Here is a 23,074-nt window from a genome sequence, read left to right as displayed (position 1 = left end):
CCCAGGTGGCTACTAAGTGATTAACTTGGAGGCAGAGAGTGTATGCAGCACGAGGATGCAGGACCAAGGGATGAGTCACGTCCTGGGAGGTTTGAGGGAGACATCGTGAGATTTCATTGCGCTACGAGGAGACATCGCGAGATTTCATTGCGCTACTAGAAACAGCTGCACGCAATTTAAAGCTTATGAGTTGTTTATCCCTGGAATTTTCCATTTGATATTTTCAGACTGCAGTTGACCACAGGTAACTGAAATCAGGGAGCCTGAATCCTGGTAAGGGGAACTACAGTAATTTTCATGTATCTCTTACTCTCTCCTGTGACTAATCGATAGTGAGATAAAATCTATCTGTGATCCATTACTAGTTGGTCAGTGTGCTTCTCCTCAATTTCTACCTCCACATTTTTATATGTTTGTACTTTGCTGTATTTATTTTTCTGCCTATATAAAAATTTTATTTTAACTTTCTTTATAAGAATGATTTTTAAAACTTTCTTCTCTATTAAAAAAAAAATAGTCACTTTAAGAAGGCCACACAGTTTTTCACTTGGTGAGCATACTATTTGCCCCGGATGCTGGGATAGGGAAGTCATTTAGCAGTGACTGTCATCAGAGGAAAAGGGGAAAAGTTACTCTGGCCTCGCCTTCAAAATCTTGAAACAATGAAAAATAAGACGTATGGAATGTCAAAGTATTTTGGTTTGACAACTAGGGATGAAGGGCAGTTAAAAATTTGATACGAATATAGTTATTAGTCAAAGAAAATCAATCCTTTTCTTAGAAATAAAGTTCATAACTAGGTTATGTATTTTGTTGTAAAATATATTAAATTGCTTTTAACTATTAAAAACTATAAATACATTTACAAAATTAGATGGATAGAGTTTATGTTTAGAAACATGAGCATTTTCTTTGTTCAAGGTAATAGAATAAGAATATAAAACTAATAGTGTCAAAATTTGTACCAACTCAATGGCTCACAAATCAATTTTTGATCTACGTACTTGGTTATAAGACATTCTCCGTTTTGGAAGATTGTTTCAATCTTCTTGGTGGATACAGAAAATATTTTTCCTGCACAATAATTTAATATCTCTCAGAACAGTTTGAAATTAATGGCAACTCTGCTGACATATTTTTCAGGTGGATGTAAAATTGTTCTCACCAAACATTGCTATCTTCTGCAACTGAGAAATTTCCTTGGAACTACTTGTCAATGAAGTCTTCTGCTTTCACAAATAATGTCCTTTCTGTTCACACACCTTCAGAAGTACAGCTCAGCCATCAAATGCCTGGGACCATCTCAAAGTTCAGCCCTGCCGGCCTGTGTAAGGTAAGTCAATTACTGGAGGAGGTTGGTGGAAGTGGGTGTGTGATCTGCAATTTGACCACAGCCCTAGCAAATATGACTAAGTTTCTAATGACAACAAGCTCAAAGCTCCTCGGTGGGGCAGCTTTATAATTAAATGTTAAAAATACTTTTCTATGAAGGAGTACACTTTCCTTCCTAAATCCTAATTTAATATTCATCTTCAGAGCTTATAGCTTAGTAGAAAATTCAGCCTTAAAATTCTGCACACTTAAGCAGGTAGTATGTGATTAAGATGCTGCCTTGGTGGCAAGACTTTTAAATCCAGTTCTCTTATTTGCCACATAAATGGTTTTTGAATCAGGGCAATCAGATCTCTGTATTCCCTCCATGTTAATACCACACATTATTGTTGGCATTTTCTGTAGATTCATTGTGCAAGGATAGAGACAGAGAGAGGGAAGCATGGCGATGGTGTGAGGTTCCCTAGGGCTGCAAGGTGATGGTGTTAAGATCTTTACACACCAGCCTGGCCTCAGTGTGATGGAGATGCCCTTCTGAGAGGCAATGTGAAGGAAACTTAAATCTATGGGTTACTGCACAACAGCATGTGCAGAAAAGAAAACATGGGGATAATAACTTTAGGGGCAAGGAAAAAAAAACAAAGAATAGAAATGAAACAAAAAGTCAAAAATGAATAGAAAGGACAAGTCTCAGAGGTTGGGAATAGAAAAGACAAGTCTCAGAGGTTGGGAACCTTCCTTATGGTTTCAGTTGTGTTCTTCAATGCCATGTTACTTAGGACAAGGAATTTACTTCTTTGGGTCCTTTTCTCTCCTTGGCATATTTTGACTATGTAATTCATGCGGTATTTTATAATTCTATCATCCTAGTAGTCTCTTATCGCTCATGTTTTGATTTTTCAGTATGTTCATAGATTTTATTACAGCAAAACACAAATATGTCTTGATCCTGAATGATGTAGTATAATGATTTAGCAAGAATATTATTTTAAAAGTGGCCAAAAATACTTACAAGTTTCTCTACTTTAAAAACTAACAATATACATACCAGTTCCCAACCTTCTCAATTAGATATACCAGAGGAAATGCAGCTTGCAACCTGAGTAGATAAATCCTTTCTGTAAACTATCTAAGCAAGTTAGAAAGTATCTTCCAAAAATGCAAGACTATATTGTTTCAATGCTTATTATAGATTTTCAATGGTTACTTCGTGAATACTCTGATGTAAACAAGATGCTTTCCGTTTATTAATAAAACTACTAGGAAAATATTATTGGCATAATCTTAAACTTCTGTGAAAGCTTTCTTTATTGCTGTTATTAGCTGAGCCACAACTTGGGAAAGAGCAAAACAAGTAAAAATGTAAAAATGTTCAATGGGATAACCTAAGAGTTTTGCATTAATAAATCAGAAAAATCATTCATCCAGATAAGATGTAAACTAAAGATTCACACTGTTACCATGTAGACATTCCTTCCAAAACAGGTGTTTTGAGTTTTTACTAATTAATAAGTGAGCACACATCAATGGATAGACCAAGCATTAAGCTAGAAGTTAATGGAATTTGGATTTTATTTTGGATTCTTTCATTTTTCACTCCTTTACTTTCGCTACTCTCTAACCCTGTGCCTCTGTTTCTACATCTTTTAAAATGGGGATAATGATATGCACCAGACTAATGTGAGATTAAATCATAGACTTCAAAATACCTAAAGCCTATGCATTTTTAGAATAAAAAATTACATGTATTGCTACTTCAATAAGAATGAAGCTTTTGTCAAAAATATGATCTATAAGCATATATAAAGATTTTGTAAGTTTCTTAGCATCCTTACACGTTTTCAGGTACATCTATGATCTTGTAGGGGATGGATTTACCCTTTATGCTGTCAGGTCCCCTGACATATGTCTTTTAGCCTCACAGTGAGGCTGCACGCCAGGTACAAAATCGAAGGTTGACAAATCCTTAAAACGGACTCAGAAACAAAAAGTATTAGAAAGGCATATGGGAGTGTTGGAGTGTTGTTATTCTCAATGTAACCTTATGTTTGGAAATGTAACCTGAGGAATAAACCCCCTTTCTCAAAGAACAATGTAAAGCTGTGTAATCATTCTTGGAGAACACGGGACTCCCTAGGATGGTGAGTAAATTGGCCCCTTCCGCTAAGGTGATCCCTTCCTTGGAGTGCACAGCGTCATCCTCACCTTGAAGGTAACGAGACCATAGTTGGTTTTCCTTTTCTATTTATAGGAGTGTCAGAGGCCAAGGATCTGCTCCTGCTGTACTCAAGTTGCTTCTAATTTATCTCTTCCTTAACAAAGAGACAGAGTGATCCTATGGCTCTAAGACAGGTGGGCAATGGCAGCTTTGGAGGCCAGGGGAGACCCTTTCATTGGGAATATCATCTAAGGGAGAACATGTGAAAGGGGTCTTTGCCCTGCTCCTGGGTCCATGAGGAGTACGGCCTTCATGGTATATTTATAAAATGACAACATTCTCATTTTTCCAACATGCTATCTTCTATCTGAAAATGTAAATATGTTCCTTTTCATCCATTATGAATATGACCTTTGAAGTAAGCACGAACTCCCTGAAATGTTAGGTAATAAAAGCATTCCATCGTCATAGACGTGAGATCAGAGGTGTATGGAAGTTCCTCTCAACTCGCCGATTTTCTCTCTATATGGAGGAGGGTAACTCACTGTATATACATCAATCTTTATGGTTTTTCTTGTGGGCACATGGAATCCACTTACAGTCTTTCGTAATACTTTTATAAAGTCAAACTTGTGTAGGTAGCCCTATCTGATGGTTTTCACATCGTGGAGAATTTGGCTTCTTGTTTATTATATCTGCAGTTTCAAAGTTCTTTATAGAATCTTTCCTAAGTGATATTAATAGTAATGGTGATCCTTTATTAATAATGCATAATAACAATAGCTCTCATTAAAACAACATCAGTTAAGTGATTAGAGAAACGGTTAGAGTTGTGGTTAGAAAACAGGCCTGTAGACACCAATACTACTAAAGCCATTTATTCTTTCTCATTAAAACAGAAACAAATATAATGACCAAGATCTTAATGACATTCTGCCACAATCACACAGCTACAAACCGGCATTTTTGTGTGTGGGAGAGTTTCCTTGGTGGTATTGTGTGGTAGGGCATCGCCAGGAGAAAGACCATAAAGCACAGGATTATGTGCATGATGCCCCTGCAGGTCTTGTGGGTTTCTTTCATTCTCAGGCTGTAGCAAAAATGTGAGCAGGGGGCTGTTTCCTCATCCTGATTCTGTTCCATATGTTGTGTGCTTAGATGACAAATCTCTGAGCCTTGGTTTCTCTCATGTGTGAGATGGGAAGGGTTATGTTCATTTGAAAGAACTTTCATTTAACTTGCAAGTAAAACTGCACCTCATGGTGCTTTGGAAAGTGCTCTGTAAGAACTATAAGCTCTGCCTGGTAGTTCTCAGCCAAGCCCTGAAGCAGAGGCACCGCTTTCATGCACTCACTCCTCTGCTGCCAGCTTCCTCTCTCCCACCTCACAGGTGCCCAGAGCACATGGGGTGGGGGGGCTCTCAGGCCCAGACAAGCTGAGCCCCGCCCAGACCCGCCACTCTAGCTCCATCTTTCTACCTTCCAAAGAATAACTGAAGAGAAGAGTGATTAATGAATTCTTCATAAGATTTTGAGTGGTAACAGGGTCATGTTACTTTCTGTTCCTTTCTCTCGCCTTTCCTTTCTTTCTAAGTGGGTACATCATACCAAATGGATACGAGGTAATATACACAGTACAAAGTACAGTAAAAGTACAGCTGTATTAAAAGAATAAAATGATGTGAAACAAGGCAGGGAGCCATTATTTAAAAAATGTAAGGTGGATGGAGAAGAAATTGTACAAGGAAATTTAAGCAAGGAAACTACTGAAATTCATGATGAAATTTAATACTGAGTTTCCAAGCAGACGAAACAAAAAGGGAAACAAAAAAAAGATGGGTATTCAAACACCAAATTTCCCAACTCTTAATTTTGAGGGAGGGTGGGCAGGAAAACCCCAATCATATGCACATCCCTAGGTGTCTAAATTGAATAATCTCTTTGATGCAGTTTTTTCTGTTGTTGTTGTTGTTAAGTAGAGAATTCATATGGCTTTGTTAAAAAATATTAACCATTGATGAAACATAAGCTGCCCTCACTTATACAGGAACTTCTGAGACGTTTGCATTTTAACCCTAAGATTACTTACAAAATCAACAGCTCTGGTCTTAGGACGTGAGGACCGATTTTCTAAGTGGGGATCTCTATTGCAATATTCATTTTCTGCATTTGCTTTGGTTTTGTGTGTGTATTTTCCCCATGATGTTGGACTCTGTGTACTTTCTGTGAGTTTTATGTCTCTGTCTGGTTTTTAAAATGGGGGACTCAGAAATGAAGATAGAGTCTTGGAGAGAATGGGCCAGAAATCATTTAAACCAAGATGTAGCCGTCATTTTAAACTCCCTTGGAAGGAGAACTCCTTCAAATTATTTCACATGTAACCTCTCAAAAATATTTTAAGGTAAGCTTCATTAATCACTACTTGGCTGTTTCCTAGGCCTTGTCCCAAAAGCCTGGTAAGCTTTAAATCCCTAGTGACACCTGCTGGGCAGACCTCTGCTCACTGCCGCAGGCTTTCCATCGCCTGTCTCTTCTTTAACATGCAGAGCTACAGGGCCCAAGGTAAGGAGCTGGCTGCCAGCCTCCTAATCTTCCATCCAGTCTGCTCTTCTCATGCAGGTGACCTCTGCCAGAAAAACACTGCACTAGTGTCGTCTCCCCAGTACTTTCGGGGATTTATTTCCAACCTTTCCAGCCCCCAGCAAACAAACAGGAAATCTATCAAAGTTAGAGAGAGAGAGAGAGAGAGAGAGAGAGAGAGAGAGAGAGAGATGCAGAGGGAGGGAAGGAGAGAGGGAAGGAGGAGGGGGCGATAAGAGATAGATAGAGAGAGATTCTATCTCTCTCTTGCGAGGGATATAATTCTTCTTCCGTCTTTGAGGGTTCTTTCTCTTCTCGAAGACTCTCGAAGATTAGAGAAGAAAGTAAAGACAAAAAGACGAGAGAGAGAATATCTAAATCCAAAACTATCTGCCCCCACTCTCAGCCCCAAGTTACTATATGTTGCTTCTTTGTCTGAAAACTTGGAGGTGAAAGATGCTGCTTGAGGCGTATGTTTTGTTTAAGCACAAACCAAATTATGCTATACTTGCTTATATCTGAACATATTGGTTTATCTTACATAGAGTTTAATTGATGCAAACTTGAACTTCAGTATGTTAGATTTCAGAGAAAACACCACCCCTGTGATTTAGATTGCTGTTTTTCTTTGAACAAAGCAGAGGAGCAAGGCAATTACACCTCAGCTGTTTATTTGTTCCATATTCACCAACCATTATAAAACTAGTGTTAACCTCTTTCAGTATTACCTCTTGTGTCCTTTACTGTCCAATTGCAAAATTTCTTTCTGACCCAACATCTGCATCCTTGGACAGATCAACTAGTGTGTAAAGTCCATGTTAGCTGATCAAGCGTGGCTTTGTTTGCACTGATTCACTGCACATCCAGCACTGTGTAAGTGGTTTTGCATATTAACTAAGTGCACAGTAACCTTCCTTTACCTCCTCAGAGCTCCACCCCCTCCCTCCCCGGCCTCCTCGGGAAATCAACACTGTTACTCGCTGAGGAAGCTGCCAAGAGGTTTCCATGGCAACTGTTCTGCTTCCAGCAGCTACTTTCCTGATTTGAAGGGGGTGGGGGAGAAAAAAAAAAAACCTGGGGAGAACTAGGCGGCTTTCTGATCAGAGTTCAGATAAAGAGGGTCACAGTAATTTATGGGCACTGTCTAAAATAACCCAGTGGATTTTAGAGTTACAGAAAAAAAGAAAAAAAAAAAGCAGACAAACTAAAAGGTAAGTACAGTGGAAAGACAATAATGAAATTATTTGTAGTGGTCTTAAGCTGAAGCATTTCAAATTGACAACAGTCCATCCCATCCAGGATGCTATTTTATGAGTTGTTTCAGTTTTGTTCAGAGCCAAACAAAGATAATGAGTTTTATGGGATTTTAAATGGCAAAGGGGTAAAACAGCACCAGAATGGGAATCTAACATCTGAAAATCATTTTCTAAAACTTCATTCAGCATGAGGAACAATGCAGCATTCAGGCGTAATGAGCTGAGAACGCGGGGTTCCCCGGGTCAAGTCAGCAACCTCTGAGCTCCTATCAGAGTTGTTTGCCAAGGTAGGCCATGAAACAGTCTCATTTCAAAGGAAGGGCTGGAATTAGGTAGCGAGAGGTGCAAAAAGTCAAAAATGGCAGGCAGGGCACACGAGACTGGTCTGCTTCAGCCACATACGGAGAGCTATACGAGAAACCGCTCCAGACACCTGGTTCATGGGATTTCAGCAGGTACTCGTGGGAAAGCTAAGCAATTTGCAGTGATTTCCAGCAGAAGGCTGGCAGGGTTTGGTCAAGGTCTGCACCCCATACCTCCTGCTTCTGTTATGCCCACAGCCCCAGCATACACCTACTCCCCAATGGCCAACAAACTTCTCAGTGGGCTCCTCTGCATCCCACTGTCTCTTGCATTATTTATTCAGCAGTGATAAAAACAGTGCTGTGACCTTCTTCATATAAGCCATTATTTTCTGAATCTATATAGTTTTCTTCAGCACCCAATAACAGCTGCAACACCCAGATAAATTTAAAGGAATTGTAAGTTAGAGAAATAAAACAAGGGCAGAGAGACCAAATGGGATCATAATATGTAGTGTTATTCTGGAGACACCATCATTAACGTTTGATGACAAGATTAGTAATATTTTTAGTAGAGGAGCTAGTGAAGCACGACGATCTCATAGGTCAACACCTCTTTAAAGGCTTAGCAGTGCAGCAAGGGGTCTTGACTTTGGAGCAAAGAGAGCTAGCTCTTTGCATGTACAACTTGTTTCTTGACCTGAAATGCAGCCATTTTGCCTAATACCATGCTATGGTCTGAGTATTTGCATCCCTGCTCCCCCCAAAAAAATTCATGTGCTGAAATCCTAATCCCCAGTGATGGTGGTATTGGGAGGTAGGAAATTTGGGAGGTTTTTAAATCATGAGGGTGGAGCCCTGATGAACAGAATCTCATAAGAGACACCCCACAGAGCTCCTTAGCCTCTTCCACCACATGAGGATACAAGGAAAAATTTGCACCTGGAGAGGGCCCTTACCTCACCTTGATCTGGAGACATCTGGTCTCCAGAACTGGAAGAAATAAATTTCTGTTATTTATAAACTACCCAATCTGTGATATTTTGTAATAGGAACCCAAATAGACTAAGACACCCCATATTGTGGCAGGTTTATCATCAACTTTCCATAGACTTTTGTCAGTCACATTTTTTCATTTGTTTCTGATAAGTAGAGGTGTACTGAGGTGGGAAGGAAGAGGTGAAAGGGAGGAGAAGAAAATATAAATGTTGAAAACAGAAATGATTAAAGCAAATTTACTCTAAAGCAGGATTGAAAATTTACATGGTTTATATTTTGAACAATCTTTGGAGATGACAAGAGAGAATGAAACAAGTTCGAACATATAAAATAAAACCAAAGACCCAAAGCATTTTATTTAAGCAAGTTGTGTAAAGTACTGAAAGTCAGAATAGAAGGGGAATGGATGTATGGACTTCCCTGTGCTTGGAGATCTCCTAAGTTAAAGCAAAGTACTAAGAGTTAAAAACAGTGGGCCTCTCCACATGTATGCTTGAGGTAGCTGGAGGCCCTATATTATATAACAGTAACAGGATAGAGAGTGACAGTTCCTCACAGGCTACAGCAAATATGATTAAATTATCTCATCAGCTTCATACTCCCGAGTATTCCTAAAATGCCAGAAAACCATGCATTAATCTGACCTGTCTGCTAGACCCCCAGACAGCACAGGCTAGTAGAATTAGTATTCAAAGAAATCCCTCCCTTGAATGGCTGATTGGAGGGATACCAACTTTAGTCTTGGAATGACACATGGAGAAATAATAAAGGGGGAAAGAATAAAAGCAAAGAGAAAATTCAGAAATTTGTTTTAACTCTGTAACAGCTTCTAATCCATTCGTTTTCACTGACCTGATCTAATTCAAGCAGCTATTATCCCTGGGAAACACTGCCACAGCTGAATTTATTTTTATTTTGTCTGCTCAAAGGCAATGTAAAGCGAATTTGAGAGCACATCACCTTCAGGGAAAAGACTGCAGTGTATTACTCACCACCTCCCTCCTCCCCTCTGTGTGAAAAGGTTAATTTGAATAAGGCTGCTGCTTCCACAAATAGAACAGTAACCGGCACACAGAAGTACCGCCAATGAGAATGTCTTTCAATGATGTCATACTTATACCTGCTCTTTAGTATTTGCTGAGTCTCGACAATGTGTTCCTTGAGTCTCATATTTTATTGGTTGAAAGCCCTGTCATTCTGAGTGCTTCTGGAGAGTTTTAGACACTGCAGTTTCTTTACAAGCCCAGAATTTTTTCAGCTTCTGCGCTCCAACAAACTGTTGGAGAATGTAGAGTATTTTAACCATTGTCATCCTAAAAACAGATAAAAACCTTTTACAATTTATACCTGATTTATGTGGATTCTGGTAGTAGTTTCATTTGCAGTGTAAAAGCAGCATTAAGAGATGTCTGATTTCTGTTAAGAAAATCTGTTTATTTGAGCATAACTTTATGGAAATGTTCATTGAAAGATTATGTTTAGCTTAGTATTGTTACCATTGGTTTAATGGAAAACAAACTTACCCATTTATTCTACAACAACTTACACTCATGGAACAGAGTTTTCTTGAAAAGAACCAGCTCTAAATATCAGTTTGTAGAATAGAAGGCATTGGAGAAAGGAGACCTACCTGATTAAGTTTTTCCTTAGTGGATTTTATTTTATTTTTTATTTTATTTTATTTTATTTTTTTAACTCGGTTTAGTTCTAGTGTCATTAAAATGTATGTTTCAGGTCACTCAGATTCCAGGGCTTTTCCGAGGAAATGCCTGCAAACAGATTTGAAAACCACACTACCTTAGAGTGAAGGTCAACAAATCAGTTGTGCATCAGTTAGGAATTATTCAAGTAACTGAAGGATTCAAAGAAATATTTTGGTCAGCAAGAGATACAAATTTGGTTGGGAGCACATAAATAAGTGGTGCTCAAAAAATCTTGAAATCTAAAGTATCATAATCTAGGATGGCTAGCAGGCAAAGTCAGGTCCTCAGAGACTTAGAAGACAAAGTCAAGCTGTCCATGGTTAGTTGGTGGAGCAGAATGTATATATCGAAGGTTATCTATTACATAGGAAGGACATTATGTTAACTGCTCCAGTGAGAAGAGCAGAACACGAAAGGAACAGCCAGGTTTTAATGGGCAGAGAGAGATTGGAAAGGGTCCTCATGTGGGAGAACGAGATAGGAAAGGATGAGTATAATTGGAACAGACCTCTTTGAGTGGATATATGCATTGTGAGATAAATTTAGAAAAGCAGGTGCACAAATTAGCAAAGATGATATAAATTAGGAAGCAATAGAAAGTACAAAATATTTTGAACATTTATATCTCACATTCAGTAGCTAATATCGAGTATTTTTAAAATGGAAATATCTTTGCGGCTGTGTATCATTGCTTATTGTCTACTGAATCTGATGAGGAATTAACTAGATGTTATAACAATTTGATTATTTTATACCTTAAATAAATGCTAGTACAAAATTATTGTGGATTTGAATATTCAATAAGAATCTTTACTGTGTTAAGAACCGAAAAATGTGACTGAAAATAAAATTTAATTGTAGTAATAACTGGAGAATGTAATTCAACCCATCTATATTTATAGTTAGAAGTACCTATAGCCATATTTATTGTACTTGAACTTCACAGAATTTTCACCAATAAACTGCATGTAAATTTTGATTGTAAGAGATATGTCTATAGTGACAGAATCATGGAAAGTATAATGGCCTCTGGCGTCAGACAGACTTGGGTTCAAATCTCAGCTCCAACATTTAGTAAATGTGTGACTTTGGTCATTTTAATAAATTCCTCTAAGCTTCAGTTTTATTGAGGGATAATGGTGATACCTAAGTATAGAATTTTTGTGATTAATAGACTGACTAATGCATGTCTTATTAGTATAGTGCCTATCTTAGTAAGTGAAAGATTTTTGTTGTTTTAATTTTATTATCACCTTTGAGGTCTTTAAAGGACCTTCACGACCTGGCACCAGCTGACCATTTTCTTTCACTCTCTCTCACTCTGCTCGACCCATGTTTAACTTTTACCACTTCCCAGATGTGCCTGTTGTGCTTTTGCTTGAAAGGTTTTGCCTTGGCAGTTCCTCTTAGTCCCAAGCCTAATCTCTGCTTTATTCAGATCTCAGCTCAAATATTAACTCCCTGGACAAATCCGACTTTAACACCATGTCCAAAACAGCATTTCTGTTGCTCTCTTTCCCATTATACCGTATTATGCTTTTTCCATTGTCATTTATCACAACTAGACCTTCCTTACTTTATGGTTGTATTTCAAAATTATTTTTCATTATCGGTTTTGCTCACTTTAATGTCAGGTCTATGTGAGCAGTGGTGGCTTTGTTCACTTCTGTGCTTGAGAGCCTAGAGCAGTGCCTAAACATAGCAGGTCCTCAAAAATTGTTGTTCATGAACCATAACGATGATGATGACAGCAGTGGAACCCTGAGTTCTTCAGGGCAGTGCCATCACGGGGGTGTGAGCACACTGACCAGAGGAGGGAAATGAACACCTGTGCTTCTCACCAAAGTTCAAGATGTATGAAAGCTTTCCTTACTGAGCCCGGAGAAAATGTTTTCATTTGTCTATCACATTGAAAGGGTCGAGTTTTAAGACAATGAGAATAAATAGTCCCATTTTTCTTTACACAAAGGATGCTGATGCTCATTAGAGTAGATTGGAAGAAGGAAGCTGCTGTAATTCACCTGGCCAATGGTCCAGAGAAAATTGTAGGGCAAATCCTGGGTAAATACTTTTAGCTGGTATACCCATTCTGAAATCTATCATTTTTGTTGTCCTTCCAGGCTCCCCAAACTTACTTGTGTTGCCTCCGATTTTCATGAATTGTTGGGTGCAATCTAGGGACTTTAGATCAATAACAATTAGCAGAATAGTAAATTCAGGAAGGCCTTCAAGACATTCTCAACAGTATACACACTTATACACTCGTTAATACACATATGTGTTGAATAAACCAAATGAATGTTCAGGAAAGTTTTAAGATCTTTTTGCTCTGTCCCCCTCTCAATCAATCATGGTGATAAAATAAACTCTGTTTTGGATTTCTACTTTCCTGGTAACTGAAGGGCAATATGAGACAATAAAGAGTTTATTTAAACATTGTCCCTGCTGACATTCCAAGTGAGCAGATCAAATGCTACCTAATCATTCGGTTACAGCTTGGATTTGGCAGTCTCTTATAAAGCACTGAACTTGAAAGAGCATCTACCTTTTAGTTCTTGGCAATGTCCACACTTGTGGCTGCTGTTTCTTCCAGAAACAAATTAACATAATAAAAGTAATATGAAATAAAACCATTGCTAACCAGAATGCTTTTGAAAGATTATAGATTAATAGTTGGAATTCAGGGTTTAGAGTCCATTTTTAACAGAAATTGCTTCTCTTTTTGCCTATCTTCACCTCTATTACCCTCAATTATAGTTCTCTTAGATTAGTGCTACTTTTACCTGGGGATCTTATTAAAATGCAGCTTGTTTCAGAATGACCTGAGTGGGGTATAAAATTTGGAATTGTCGACAAACTTCTAGGTAAAATGATGTGTTGTCCTGGACCACACTCTAGATGACATGCCACATGTTTGGTTCTGCTTTTCCAAATTAACAGAACAATTTTTAACGAAGTGGTTCGCTATTCTCCCTGACACACATTTTACTGTATCTGGGTTCAGACATTTTACTCTGAGGTATGTTTACATCCTGTTGGTAACCAAGCCTCTCTGAGTCTCTAAGAAATGTTTTCCTCCTCTCCATTTGCACAGGAAGTGGCACACTGAAGCCTTCCCCAACTTTCTCTTGCAAAGCTATAATAACTTCTAACTCATGTCCCAATCCCTAGCCTTATCGCCCTCTAATCCACCATCTTATATTCTGTCATCATACTTCCCTTTCAAAAAATTATTTTTGATGTGGTCACTGCTTTGATTAAAAACCTCTGCTGGTTCTTCTTGCTTAAAATAGAGGTTGGCATGGGCTCTGCTATTTGACAAACGTGGGCTAGAATCCAAGTTTCTTCAGTTTCTTATTATGTAAGTTTGGGTAACTTGCTTAATTTATGAGAGCCACACTTTCCTCATCTGCACAACAGAGATAATATTACTCATCTCATAGAGTTGTCATATGATTTAGATGCAAAAGTATAGATAAAATGTCTGGTACAATGCTAGCCATAGTACGTGTTCAATAACTTCATTAGTTTTTTCCTTTTTCTTTCTAGTCTGATCAATCTTGGCTTTTCCCACCTCTTACATGGACAGTCTTGAACTTTGTTCTTCTTGTCCTTCCTCTAAGCCTCACACATGTATTCTCTAGCCCCACTGAACATCTCATTTCCTGATACATCTGCTGAAAGACCTTTCCCATTCTCCTCTAACCAGCAAGTACCTCCTGTTCTTCAGAGCACAGGTACTCTGCTTTCTTCACTAAGAAGCCGAGCCTGCTTACGAGGGTAGAATTTACTACTTCCTTCTTGTCTGTCCACACCACATGATTACACATTTCTAGTAATATAACTGCTGTGATGTGATGCTGTGATTTGCATTGTGGCCGTTGCCCCGACTCAGTTGTAACCTTTCAGTAGCCAGGATTTTCTCTTATTTCCCAGTGTTTAGTGACTTGAACATTTGTTTAGTAAAGGCATGTAATCACTATGGTATGCACTTTAAAGAAATGGAAGCTTCAATATTATATTCTAGAAACTATATACAGAGAAAACAATTCTGAAAGTTTTCCTATACCAAAATCATAGTTTAGAGCAATAATCCTCTTTTTTTTTTTTTTTTTAGCACATTTTACTATTTTCTAGGACTTGTTGTAAATGTTTTACATACACTATCTCATGGGATTCCCTTGACTATTTGTCATAGAAACTGCAATACCCATTTCACAGATAGACTGACATTCAGAAAAGTTTAATAGCTTCCCACAGTTACACAGTTTATAATTGTTAGAATAGGGATTTGAGCATATGTCTGACTCTAAAGTTCATCTTTTATATATTATTTAATTGCATTATGCTGCCGTAGCCTGGTTTCAACTTCTTAAAAAATAATTTAAAAGCATGGATAGAAATCTTTCCTAGAAAAGAATTTGTGGGTTAAATAAAGGTATTTTCCAAGAGAGTCACATACATAAGAGGTCTGAAGATAGCACTTATTAGGTAGATAAAAGGTAACTCAGAACTATAGAATTCTAAAATCTGGACACCTTGCAAATCTTTTTCTGTTTTGAAGAAGCCATTAACAGTCTTGTTCCTGAAGAAAAATGATTTTAATGGTGCCTTTTTAACTTTCAAAGATATTTTCATTTTTGCCACACAGTAGTTTCATAGGCAGTCCTTACACAGACATAACAAAGTCATACAGGAGGACTCATTCCTGTCATCTCAGACAGAGCACGCTAAACCTAAGGCAAAGCATGAAAATTTCCATATGTCATCTGGTCCTGGGAACTGCTAGTTGTAGCAGACCCTCCGGTTATTTTCAGTGGGGGAAATTTTGTCATCAAGAGCCTTTTAGGGAATAATCATATAGCTAATTGCATCTGCAATTAATGACAAATTGGTAGCTTGATGAGCAATTGTGATACCAAATATGTTTGGAGCCTCTTGGCAAAGCAACAACAAACTGTTAGAAAAGTTCTTGGTGGGGACTCTAGGAATACACAGTGGACTTTATTTATTTATTTGTTTGTTTATTATTTATTTATTTGTCTTAATGACCTCTTGGAAACTTCTTATATCTTTAATCTGTACACTCTATAAGGTTTCTGAATCCATAAAACATATCTAGATGTAGAATATACCAGAATATTTGGAAACAAGAAATCAATACCTAGGAATAGCTTCCTAAATGTAGTCCATGGAACATTATTTCCATGGGCTATTAAGATGTTATGAGAAAATAAAATGTTCTAAGGCTAAATTCACAGAGAAACACTGAGTTTAAAAAATATTAACAAGCTTTTTTTCCTATTAGACTTCTCAAAATCTTTAATGTGTCAATGTGTATTATAACTCTCCTAGGATAGTATAATTGCTGTCTTTTCAATTTGTTTTGTTTGAGGAGCAGCTCAAAAATATTTATCTGCAGAATCGGCAGTGTGGAGCTGTAGGCAAGTGTTTCTCCCTCCCCCAAGCTTTCCACAATATTTTGTCTGACTACGGGCTAACATCCTACTCGCTTGTGGGGTACCATTGTATCAACTCTGTGCAGACTTGATGTCTAGAGGAGAGACTCATACGTAAAAACTCAAAGAAGCAAATATACATAAAATTTTGGTATGACTCATGATATAGAGGTAGTTCTGAAATTATAAATATTTAAAATTTAAGAATCAAGTATATTCTATATTGTTTCATAACACATGTGAAGTTAGTAAATTCATTTGGTTAAGCTTGACATTTTATATTTTCTTCACAGTATTGTTAAGAACACTGTTAATTTTCACCTAATGTCAAAATATCACAGCTAATAACGATGCATTGACAAAAATGGGATAATTTAAAATGTATGTAATTAAATATTTGTGATATTTCGGAAATCTGGTTATCAAGGTCTTCATGTCACTTTTTCTTTACATTCTGAATCTTGCTATCTGGAAATTACGGCCTACAAGAGCCTGTACAGTGTGGTCAAGAGGAATGAATTGAAGCATATTCTATTATTGCACTAGAAGAGTCAGTGTGTAAGATTCTAAACCCACAGTTAATATAAATCCTGGGTTCATTGTATTATTGATAAACATGTACCCTCATTACAGACACCTGAGAGTTGGCTGTCAAAGTAGTTTTGCAGTTTCATTTTTCTAAGAACTTTGCTCGTAAAGCATGGGGAGTAAGTAATAAAGTGTATGACCCAGAGAAGAAAAGGATATGGAGTTTGGAGGTGGATGTAGATGTAGATTGCAAAGTTGGCTGAGTGTTATCTACTTTTTCCATGTTCAGTAGGGGAAATTTATCTTCATTAAGGATGGCCTTCTGGAAGTTAAAAACTCAGTTTCTCAGCTACATTAGTTGTATTTCAAATGCTCAGTAGCCACATGCAGCTAGTGGCAACCGTGTTGAACAGTGCAGATATGGAATATGCCCATCATTGCAGCAAGTTCTACTGGGCAGCAATGTTTATATACAAATTTCAGACCCATGTGGGACTTAGGAGTAGGAAAAAAAAAGAAGAGGCTAAATGGCAGGATTTTATCAGCATGTGGTAGTTCGTGAAGTTATAGAAGATAGACAAGTATAATGTCCTAAATTCTTTTAAAGTTTAGTGCTCTGTTAAAAGAGTTTTATGCTTGAGTTAAAAACATAAAAAGTGTAGAAACTTGGGAAAAATAGGTTAACCTTTAGCTCTGTATTAACATATTTATATTTCTCAATTTACTGCTATTAAAGAAAGGAACAAATTAGCTTGTTTTGAAGCAAATCTTTTACATGACTCATCAAAATTGGGGGCTTCTTTGCTCAAACGGCTTCATGAGATTCATGAGATTCCATGAGAAATCTCAGTCTACTGTGTTTGTCCAAAGATTACAGCTGGAGTAACCTCAAAGAGCAGAATTCCCAGCAGGGAAAGAAAAGACAACGTGTGGTGAGGGTAGGGCCGTGGCAGACAGAAATCAGGAAAATTAATTGAGAGAGAATAATTCCAAATTTCAAGGGCTTCAGAGACACTAACATGGAAAATGAAGAGAAGACGAGAGAGAGCTTTCTGTGCTGGAGCCAAATGCAACACAGATTGAAACCAATCAAGGAAATTCTTGTCTGAGAACTCACAGGACAGATCAGTGAATTTTAGTTTTTAAGTTTTTAAGCAAGGAAAAAAGAGAGAAGGCAGTATGTATAATAATAAAGGAACAAAAGAAGATCATATTTGAAAAAATGTTATTAACACTAATGTCTAATTTTAAACATGAAAAAAATTCTGGGTTTATATTTCAATGTTAAATATCTCTAATGACAACTCCACTGATTTAAGAGTCAGAGATAAAGATAAGTATAATTTTTCTGCAAAGACACAAAGATAAAGAGGTCTTAGAAATATGAAATTATCTTAGGATTTAAAAATTGGAAGTTCAGTCTTCATTCATTTCTTCCACAAATATTTGCTGAATCCCCACTTTGTGCTAGACATTGGGGAACAAGACCAAGTCAGTGTCCCAATTGAACTTGCCTTCCAGTGGGGGAAGACAGACAATAAACAAATCGACAAGTACATAGAATGTCGGATGTTTGTACATGTTCTGGCAAAACGAAAGGAGGATACAGGGGATCGAGGATACTGAAAATAGCAAGTACTGTTGATTGATAGTGGAGGCTGCTCTTTTGCATAATGTGGTCAGGGAAAGTCTTACCAAAAAGATGGCATTTGAAGAAAAGATCTGAAGGAAACACAAGAGCTAGCATGTGGAGATCTGGAGGAACACTGTTCCAGACATGGCAATTAGTTTATGCAAAGGTTCTGTGGCTGACATATGTTTGGACTGTCCAATAAACTGCAAGGAGTTTACTGTGGCTGGAATTGAGTGAATGAGGACAAGGGAGAAGCTGAGGTCAGACAGGAAGCAGAGTATAGATGGAAATCCAGGCTTTGCAAGGACATTGGAATTTCTTTGAAAGAGGTGGAAAGACAATGGAAAGTTCTAAGCAATGTGAGTCAATTAATGCTTCATTGCTGATTTTCTATTCTTGAACCCCGTATATGCCTTTTACAACACCTTTTTATGTCCTTTTCTTATAAATTGGAGTGGATATATAATTATGTCAATATTAGGCATTTTTTTCCTACCAAATATTGGACAAATTTGATTAATAATAAAATTTCAATTATATTTTCTAAATGACATCAACTTGTCTTAGGTTACCCAGCAATTATCAGCAAGAGCAAATTGAATTCAGGTTTCTTTAATTTCCAAATATTTTCCTGAGTTTTTAATACACTCTCAGTTTCAAGTGCTAGGAAGACATGTTTTAAAAGGAAATCCCATAGACAGTTTCGATATAAAACTTTCAGCATGTGCATTGCCAGGGAGAGAATTTAAAACAGAGGGAGTAGAACTTAGAAATTGTCAAATAATGGTCCTAATTTCTACCTCTTATTTTAAAAAAGTATTTAAAAAAATTAAGGCTCAAGTGACTCTGGGTCGAGAGGGCTCAAGCAGCCTCTAAAACCGCTAAACTGGTAGTCCTGTTTCCTTTGCTCCAATGTTGAGGGAAGTGAAAGAAAGACAAAATAACAAAGAGAAAGAGGGACTAGTAGATGTTCAGGAAAACTAGGGAAATGATGGAAAGTTCTCTTTCTTTCCTGCCTGGGAATCAAACTCCATACACATAAAAAGTATCCTTAGAGGTAAAAAAAAAAAAAAAAATAGCAGGAGGGAATCAAAATAAAAAGACGATAGCAAGAGGAAATCACCTTTAGTCCCCATAAGAAGAACTAAAGTGGAAACGATTTCAGATAATTGAATAATTGAATAAAATTGTGCAAAATTTTTAAAATCTTTTTCTAAATGAGAGGGAAATTTTGAAGGAATGCAATGAAAATAATTTATATCATCCTTGATAATAAAGAAATGCTTATTTAATCAACTAGTCTATTACATTTCCTGACTAGTAAATGTGTCTCTATCTTAGAGATTGTTCTCGATTACTGGTATAGGCTCTTTGTGTCTACACAGTAGCCATCATTTAATTGATAAAGTCATGGAAAAGAGTGGGGTTCTCAAAGATCACCTCTAAGTTTGAAGATCAAAAAGATTGTAGAGAACAAAAAAATCAAGAACAAAGGTGGAAAATTAATGTATAAGGGGGATGGACATTCGGACTTGTTTCTTCATTTCTTTTTAGATTCTCCTTGGGTTGGTTTCATTTCAGAGAGAAAGGCAACCATCATCTTCCCTCTGCTTCCTAAATAAATCCCTGCAAGTTTGAGGAGTATAGGGTGCCATGCACTTACTTCAGCTCAAGTCATTCTATATGGTTTTTAACATAAAATTCATCCTTGTAGTTTGAGATTAATTTTTTTTTGTTTGCTATTTGATAATAACATTGAAGAAAATTGAACCGAAAAGATTTTAATAGTTTACTTAATAAAGAAAAGTAGTTTCCAGAGTTAGCTTTGGGAACTGGAAAATAGTTAGGTCTAGGTTTAGGGGATGTTATTAAGGAAACAAGTAGGCTTTATGCCTTAGTGGAGTCTCACTGTTCATGTCCATGTAGTTGCCTTTATAGGACTGACATTGAAAAGTATGGAACTTCCTGGGATAGCCTTTGGCTAAAGATGGCGATTAAACTTTTTTTTGTTATTTATTTATTTTTAAATTGAGATATAATTGACATGTAACATTTTATTAATTTCAGGTATACAATGTGATTCGATATTGTGAAATGATCACCATCACGAGTCTAGTTAACAAACACCACCGCACATAGTTATATTTTTTTTTCTTCTGCTACGATCTACTATCTTAGCAAATTCCAAGTATCCAATATAGTTTAATTAACTATATTATAAATAACTATAAAATAAATTTTTTCTCAATAAGAAAATTTCCATCACATTTTGGTATGTCAAAGATTCATTATTGTATTTCTAGGTTAGGTGTTTAGGTTATTTAACAATATTTTAAAAGTCAACTAATTTTGCCGTGTTTTAAAAAACTTTTGGACTTATTTCTCTTTTATTTTTTTGGTAGAATTCTGCAATGAGAAACAGTACATCTAAGACAGTATTTCAGTATAGCCCTAAGCTGACTATCTTAGTTAGCTAAAACAGATCCCTGATTACTTTTACAGCTAACAACGTAAACCCAGAAAAATCCGTAAATGGAAATCTTCATCCTCCCATCACCAGCACTGCACACTGTACTATGAAGGCCACCCAAAATAAATCAGTGCCACATTTTCCATGATGACAGTCCCCAATACAGTATTTTGTTATTGTTTCCTTCAAATCACCGGAATTCTTCCCATGTGCTGTCATGTCTCTAGATAACAGCAGCGTGGAGATTAAGTGTAAGTTTAAATGAACTTTTACAGGCCTCTATATTTTCTTCTTGGATTTTATTATTTTTAGAGGCAAGAGATGAAAGGTTATTCCCTGCAAGATTTGACCAGTTAAAACATGCAGCATAAAAACCTGAAGTCCTGCACTCAGACACATAAAGAGCAAAGGGGAAAATGGGAAAATGTTCCATTGGGGCTGCAGCTTTTCAGAGTATGCAGGAATGATGTCATTTGTTTTTATAAAATCCAGTTTAAATTTGTTCCTGCCTTTCAAGAACCGCAGCAGAGTGCATCTGTGGAGACTTTCTGCATTCCATATTTCAGGATGTTAGAATGTATGCTGCATCAAAAGCCAGCCAATCACAGTGTGTAGTTTTGCCCTCCCAGTTTTTATTTGTTCCCCCTACGTGAAGACAGAGTGTGCTCTGATGTCAGATCACTGCTCAGCACCCTCTAGCTGTGTTACAGCTGCAGAGGCGTCACTCTATGCCTGGAAAGGTTTAAAGGAGAACAATGGCCAAAATAAAAGCTTACATCTGGCTACCCACACCCATTTCTTTCATTGACAAATAGCCACCAAGAAAAGATCTGTTTGCGAATTATGTTTTGATTTTGTTTGTTTTAAATTAAATCTTAGCCTTTTGTTCGTGTGGCCCCTGTGTAGTACTGGAACCGTCATAAGAGGTAAAGAGACAGAAATCCTGGGCTGTCGAACTCTCAGCAGCAGAGTTCAAATTCAATACTAACGATGATCTTTTTCAAAGCAAACCCCATTTCTGTGTATGTGTTGGTACTTGATGATTGGAGCAACGGAACAGATACAGCAGTTTTACAAACTACATTAGAGTGACATAGGGAGATTATGGTTGCAGTTCACTTACAAAAATAACGGTTAAGATACAGAGCAGAAAAAAGCGCTAAAGCGCCCGCTCGCGAGCACGGCCGTCGCTTATTGTTTGTTCTTCCGCTGCGCCTATTAAATACAGTGTCCAGGCAGCAATGGTATCACCGTGGGTTTATGGGTTGTGGGTAGCACAAACCAAACTCTGGCTTCTTTAAACCAAAATAATATTTATTGGAAAGCTATGAGGAAACGCAACTGAATGAAAGGAAAGTTGAAGAAACAGACCCAGAGACAGCAGGGGCCATGCCAGTAGAGGAGCTGCTTGCTGGGCTTTTCTTTACGCTGCTGCTGGATTGAATAATCGCCAAGCTTCCCTCCCTCTTCTCTCATCTTATCATTCTGCTCAAGGGACAAGTTCCAGGAGAGAGTGTCTCATTGATTGGGCCACTGGTCATATGCTCACCGCTTGGCTTGGAGAAAGCAGAGGGCCCTTAGTTTGCCGACACACAGAGACATCCCTCAAAGGGACACGAGAAGTTCTTCCAAAGGAGGGATGTGTGCTGTTTCTAAAGGAAGTGGACATGGATGTCCTTTGCTTCTGCCTGTCACCATGACCACTACTTTGGGTCAAGGCCTCATGATTTCTTGCCCAGCTTAATGATTCTCCTCCTTTAACTCATATTTTAAATATTTTAAAGGTTTTTCATTTACAAGTGCTAGCTAGGGCACTTTTAAAAACAAACAGATGTGCTAGTGATAACTATACCATGACAAATAGCATAAACGGGGACCGTCTTTGGCAAACTAGGTTGTATGGCCAGTCCTTTTATCACACACTCATACTTTCCTGTGTTTCATGAATACCTAGTCTATTTTTAAGACTTAACCATTTAAGGAAAACTGAAAGTTCTTTAAGGACGTCTTTGTGTACTCACCATCTCATCTCGTGCTTGGCACATGGTAGGTGCCAGTGACCTTTACTGTGGAATTATCATCGAGCATAACTACTGAAGGCCTACCCTTCCTCCTCACATACGCTCCCACATCCAAACCTTCTGTGCATTTAGGGAGCGCACTCCCTCCCGATATTCATGCTGGGGGTGCATAGCTAACTTCTTTTTCCCTTGCTCTTGTCATTCTTTTGCTCTAACAATGGCACTAACATGCCTCCCCTTCCATCGAATAAATGGGTAGGATAAAGAACTAAATAAGCCTAGACCATTTCAGCTTGTGGAAGATGCTATTACTTAATGGGGAAAAAAAAAGGCTTTTTGGATGAAATGAGAAGTGTGACATTTTACATGATAGTTCTTAAAATTGAACGATAGCTATTATATGCAGTAGAGTACTGTAACAGATTTTTCCCAACCAAACTTATTTTTCTGGGTTACTGGACTTTGTGAACTTACAAATCCTCTAGGCTGTCTTTTGGATAGATATAACCTTCTGATATTAAGAGTGCTGAAATTGGACTATAACTTTCTGATCTTATGAGTACAAAGAGATCTGCCCTGGATTGTCTTTTGCACATTCTGCTCTGTCCTCAGGATGAATCACAAAGGCTTGTTA

This window comes from Rousettus aegyptiacus, unplaced genomic scaffold (assembly GCF_014176215.1).
Source record: "Rousettus aegyptiacus isolate mRouAeg1 unplaced genomic scaffold, mRouAeg1.p scaffold_m13_p_11, whole genome shotgun sequence".
Taxonomy (NCBI): Eukaryota; Metazoa; Chordata; class Mammalia; order Chiroptera; family Pteropodidae; genus Rousettus; species Rousettus aegyptiacus.
This window is presented reverse-complemented; position numbering follows the sequence as displayed.